Source organism: Lipotes vexillifer, unplaced genomic scaffold (genome assembly GCF_000442215.2).
Source record: "Lipotes vexillifer unplaced genomic scaffold, Lipotes_vexillifer_v1.1 scaffold1098, whole genome shotgun sequence".
NCBI lineage: Eukaryota > Metazoa > Chordata > Mammalia > Artiodactyla > Lipotidae > Lipotes > Lipotes vexillifer.
The window spans coordinates 546,442-552,861 of record NW_006798559.1 but is presented as its reverse complement, the minus strand read 5'-3'; the positions used below and the strand labels follow the sequence as shown (position 1 = coordinate 552,861).

At 42.3% G+C, this 6,420-nt stretch overlaps 1 non-coding gene across 1 annotated transcript; it reads right to left on the bottom strand.

Moving 5' to 3' along the window:
* Positions 1-2,879: 2,879 nt before the first annotated feature.
* On the bottom strand, positions 2,880-2,952 carry TRNAE-UUC (transfer RNA glutamic acid (anticodon UUC)). The gene has a single exon. It is a non-coding gene; the product is annotated as a tRNA-Glu (tRNA).
* Between the last annotated feature and the right edge of the window lie 3,468 nt (positions 2,953-6,420).

Genomic DNA, 6,420 nt, shown 5'->3' with positions numbered 1-6,420 from the left:
CTGCCGGCCATATGATCTCTGTCGCAACTACTCACCTCTACTGCTATAGGGCAAAAGCAGCCACAGACAATACGTAAAGAAACAAGTGTGGCTATGTTCCCATAAAACGGTATTTACAAACGCTGATATTTAAATTACATACAATTTTCACAGTTCCTGCAATATTATTCTTCCTTTGATGTTTTTCAACCATTTAAAAATGTAAAAACCATTTCAGCCTTGCAGGTCCTATAAAAACAGGTGACAGACTGGATTTGGCCAACAAGCCATAGTATGCCAATCCCTGGATTAGAATGCCAGTTTTTAAACCAGTCAAGAGCTGGGGAACATCTACCAGAAACCACAGATTGAGTTTTAGATTCATTGAACTGTGGGGCCTTCTTTCTGATGACAGTTCTGCCAGCTGGGACCCCTTCTACCTATTTCAGTGTGACAGAGCCATCTCTTCATCTGTGACAGAAAGCTGGTCTTTCTGTCCTCTGCAGCAGAGGCTGAGCTTCCATCCCAATGCTGGCCCAGATCATTAGGAAGAATGTTATAAAGAAGGGAAAACAGGGAGGGTAGAAAACAGTTCCCAGGCCACCCCACCCCCCGGAGGCTCTAACTGCTTTGCTTCTATTGCTGCTGGCTGTCCTGGTGGTGCTACTTTTTTTGTTTTGTTTTGGTTTTGGTTTTTTTTTTGCTGTGTTGGGTCTTCGTTTCTGTGCGAGGGCTTTCTCTAGTTGTGGCAAGCAGAGGCCACTCTTCATCGTGGTGCACGGGCCTCTCACTATCACGGCCTCTCTTGTTGCGGAGCACAGGCTCCAGGCGTGCAGGCTCAGTAGTTGTGGCTCACGGGCTTAGTTGCTCCACGGCATGTGGGATCTTCACAGACCAGGGCTCGAACCCGTGTGCCCTGCATTAGCAGGCAGACTCTCAACCACTGCACCACCAGGGGCTTCCCAGCTTTGAGCAATGCTGAGGCTTCCCGCTACTTTGTGGGCAGAGGAAGGAACCAAGTTCTAACTTCTGGGGGGCAGACCTGGGGAAGGCACTGCTCTACAGGATAGGAGTGGAAGCCACAAAAACGCCAGCCCCTAGCCTTGATTTTTCATTCTTTCTCTAATGCCTGTTATCATATTCTTAACAATTGTCGTGTCAACGTATAACATTAAAGGGACTTCCCTAGTGGTCCAGTGGCTAAGGCACTGCACTCCCAATGCAGGGGACATGGGTTCAACCCCTGATCAGGGAGCTAGATCCCATATGCCGCAACAAGGAATTTGCATGCCACAACTGAAAATCCCACGTGACACCACTAAGACCCGGAGCAGCCAAATAAATAAATACATTTTTAAAAATATATATATAACATTAAAAATATAACAAAAAGTCATCACCATTGGTGGGGAGCACCCTAGCTAGAGCCTTAGCTTTGCTTCTGTAGTTCCTGCCACAGAGTCAAAGGCGGTAGAAATATCAATAAAAGCTTTAAATTGGGTGGTGGTTCCAAGTTCAGGGTCTAGAGTCAGATAGGCCTGCTAGTTACTAGCTCTGAGATCTCAGTCAACTCACTTGAAACTGCAGTCTGTACTCCACTGCCATGGCTACTGAGAATAGTCCCTACTTGTCCACCATCTTTGGGTCAGTCCTTCCACATTTTTCTACCTGGGGGAAGCTCTGCATTGGCTGAGCCTATCACATGGCAGCACCCCAGTTGCCGGGGGCAAAGCATCTGGCCACCTTTCAGCTTCTACCTTGCTTCCTATCAAAGTATGTACATTGGGAGATGCTCCCCAAATAGGAAGGAATACAACTAAAAATGACACTTCACTGAATTAATTACATTGTAGAATTATTGTAGAATAATACTAAGAACATAGAAAAAATGCCATTTATTGGTAGGTCAAATTTTAAAAGATTACAAAGTGAATGTATACAGTATGATTTTATATATATGTATATATATGTTAATGGAAAAATTAAGACCAAAAAGTTAAAAGTGGGTACCTCCAGTAGGATGATAGGATTAGGGGTGGCTTTTATTTTCTCATTTGTGGTTTTCTCTTTATCCCAAATGTTTACAAAAGTAAATAGAATACCCACTAAGCTGGCTATAATCAAAAAACAGATAATAACAAGCATTGATAAGGATGTGTAATGGTGCAGTCACTTTAGAAAATAGTCTAGCAGCTCCTCAAAAGGTTAAATATAGAGTGACCATAATACCCAGCAACCCCACCCCCAGGTATATTCCCTAGAGAAAAAGAAATATATGTCCACATATAAACTCGTACACAATGAATGGATAAACAAAATGTGGCATACACATACAATGGAATATTATTCAGCCTTAAAAATGAATGAAGTTCTGATACATGCTACAACATGAGTGAAGCTTGAAGACATTACACTAAATAAAATGTCAGTCACCAAAGAATAAATATCGTATGATTCTATTTACTGATTCTATTTATTTATTTATTTGTACTAAGAATAGGCAAATTCACAGAGACAGAAAGTAGAATGATGGTTGCCAAGGGCTGGGGGGAGGGAAGAATGGGGAGTTATTGTTTAATGGGTAGAGTTTCAATTGGGGAAGATAAAGTTCTGGACGTAGGTAGTGATAGTGGTTGTATAACAGTGTGAAAGTACATCATGCTCCTGAACTGTACACTTAGAAATTACTAAAATGGCAAATTTTATGTTTATGTCTATTTTACCATAATTTTAAAAATAATTACCAAAAGTTTTAAAAAGAAGTGGAAATGAAACAAATATAGTTCTATAAATGTAAGCAAATTATTTTATACACTTAATAAAGTATTCTACAATAATTTTATAATGGTTAATATGGTAACATTTTTTTTTTTTTGGCCGGACGGCTTATGGGATCTTAGTTCCCTGACCAGGGATTGAACCCGGGCCTTCAGCAGTGAAAGTACAGAGTCCTAACCACTGGACCACCAGGGAATTCCCTGGTAAATTTTATATTATTCATATTTTACCACAATAAAAAAATGTGTACATGAATATTCACAGTAGTCAAAAAGTAGAAACAGGGACTTCCCTGGTAGTGCAGTAGTTAAGAATCTGCCTGCTAATGCAGGGGACATGGGTTCAATCCCTGGTCTGGGAAGATTCCACATGCCGCAGAGCAACTAAGCCCATGTGCCACAACTACTGAAGCCTGCGCATTATAGGGCCCACATGCCACAACTACTGAGCCCACATGCTGCAACTACTGAAGCCCACGCGCCTAGAGCCTGTGCTCCGCAACAAGAGAAGCCACCGCAATGAGAAGCCCGCACACCGCAACAAAGAGTAGCCCCTGCTTGCCGCAACTACAGAAAGCCCGTGTGCAGAAACGAAGACCCCACTGCAGCCAAAAATAAATTAAATTATTTTTAAAAAAAGTAGAAACAAACCAAATGTCCATCAACTGATGAATAGATAAAATGTAATATATCTGTACAATGAACTGTTATTTAGCAATAAAAAGGAACAGAGTACTGATACATGCTAAAACATTGGTGAACCTTGAAGACATTATGTTAAGTGAAAGGACAGACACAAAGGCTATATATGGCATAATTCCATTTATATGAAATGATAGAATACACAAGTCCATAGAAAATGAAAGCGGTGCCTGGGGTTGGGGAACATTTCTCCTGGGGAATAAATGTGTAGTTGCTGCTGGCTGGGTTTCTTTTGGGGATGGTGAAAATGTTCTGATTGTAGTGGTGGTTGCACAACTCTGTGAATGCATTAAAAGCCACGAGTTATACAATCTAAACGGGTGAATTGGAGCATATGTGAAGTCTGTCTCAACACAGCTGTTACCACAAGCAGTTAATGGGGGGAAAAGTAAACTATAAAGGCATAAGCAATTTTAAATTTTAAATGCTAGATGGTAGAGACACAGATTAAATAGTAAAAACAACCAAAACAAATGTTAAAACTATTCAAATCCAGGGCTGACCTCTCCTTGAGACACCATATTCCTCAAACAGTCTTTGGGTCCACAGGGCCTGGGGGGCTTGTCTGGTACAAGGTTGCTATGGTCTGAGTGTTTGTGTCCCTCCAAAATTCATATGTTGAAATCCTAACCCCCAAGGTGATGGTATTAGCAGGTGGGGGCGTTTGGGAGGTCATTGGGTTATGAGGGTGGTGCCTTCATGAATGGAATTAGTGCCTTATAAAAGAAACCCCACAGAGCACCCTAGCCCCTTTCAATGTCAGGACACTGAGAGAAGACAGCCGTCTATGAACCAGGAAGCATGCCCTCAATAGACACTGAATCTGCTGGCTCCAGGAACTTGTACTTTGCAGCCTCCAGAATGGTGAGAGATAAGTTTCTGTGGTTTATAAGCTACCCAGTCTGTGGTAGTTTGTTCTAGCAGCCTGTAAGGACCAAGCCATGCAACCATCCTAAGGCAGTCCCGGACTGAAGACTTCCTGCTGAGGGGTGCCTGAGAAAGCCAGCAGCTACAGCTGCTTTCCTAGGGCAGAGCATGTGCTCAGGAGGCCTATGCTGGATTGGGACACTCGTAATGTTTCAAAGATGCATGAAATTTCATATCAAAGTCTCATGTGCCTCCACGCCTCAAAAAAAAAAATCCCATGTACCTATATGGGCTGGACCAGGGTAGCAACTGCCTCCTGTATAAGGCACGGATCTCATGGCTTCTACAGCACCCCACTCCTACCTGACTCCCGGTAGGTACTCACACTTGCTTTACCTGCCTGGTCCCTAAGGTACACCCCTTTCTAAGGGCAATGAGGGAGTCAGCTCATCAACTCACCTCTTTGGTTTGAGGGGGTAGGGGGATCACCCTGTGGCTGTTTTTTGCCTTTAAAAAATGTTCTGCAATTGTTGGCTAAATTTAAAATGTGAATCAGAAAAGAAAAGGCTTGGTGGCGAGAAAGGCAAGGGACAAAATCCCTCCCTGGGGGGAAAACAAGTCTAGATTTAGAAATTACCAGGAGCTGGGTTCCTTGAGCCACCTTGGCCTTGAACATCCTACAAAAGAAGGACATCAGTGAGGATTTAAGAGGTACTTGAGACCCCGCCCTTGTGGTGGCCTTTACACTTTGGTTTCAGTTTTCAGCACGTGGCTTTGAAGGGGACTTTCCCTATCAGAGCAGGAAGCGTTGACAACGGGAACAGCCCCACAGCAAGAAGCAAACTGAGCTGAATTCAAACAGCTACAACTGGTGAGCTATAAGCTTGAGATGCTGGATTGTCACACAGCTGCCAGCAGCTGGAACCAGCCAGGGGACCGTCAGATCGGAGACTTGGGACCTGACACAGACCAAACCCTGAGGCTTGTGAAAGCACAGAGCCTTTCTTAGGAGGTGGAAAAGGAAATGAAAGCTAACATTAGGTTGAGCAGCTACTGGCAACACTGAAAGTTCAGGTCAAGTCCACGTGAAGAAAGATGCCCCAGGTGGCCTTTCTGATGCAGGATAAAGGGATCATCTCGATGAACCTCAGCCAGGGACACCGTCCCAGAGACACAAACTGCCATTCCTCTCCCTGTCCTCAGGTAAGGAGAGTAAGGAGAGGGGTGCCTTTAAAAAAAAAAAAAAAGACAATACATTAAAATTGTAAATGGTGATCTTATTTGCAAAGCAGAAATGGAGACATGGAGAACAGATGAGGGGAACAAACGTAAGGATACCAAGAGAGAAGGGGGAGTGGGATGAATTGGGAGATTAGGATTGACATATATACAATCTTGATACTATGTATAAAATAGATAACTAATGAGAACCTACTGTGTAGCACAGGGAACTCTACTCAATGCTCTGTGGTGACCTAAATGGGAAGGAAATCCAAAAAAGAGGGAGATATACGTATACACATAGCTGATTCATTTTGCTGCATAGTAGAAACTAAAACAACATTGTAAAGCAACTATACTCCAATAAAAATTAATTTAAAAAAAATTTAATGGTGAGAAGTACACACTGACGTTTCCCTCTCATCGTCTCTTGGACACCCAGTTCCTCTCCCCAGAAGAACTGTAAGTTTCTTTTGTTTCCTTACAGAGCTAGTTTATACATATACGATATATATATATATATATATACACACATATATGTATAATTTTTATATATAGATATAATTTTTTCTAAAAACGACAGCATATTATAACACAGTTCAGACACTTGCTTGTCCACTTCTCAGTATATCATGGAGAATGTTCCAGATCAGCACATACAGAGCCTCCTCTTCGGTTTTACAGTTGCATAGGTTTCCTTTGTGTGGTTGCACCATCTTTTTTATTAATGCTGAACATTAAGGTTATTTCCAGCCTTTGCTATTACCAACAGTGCTACAGTGAAAAGCCTTGTACATATGTAATTTCTTGCATGTGCAAGGAAAGGTACATTCCTGAAAGAGAAAATGCTGGAAAATTTTTGCTTGTTATTGCC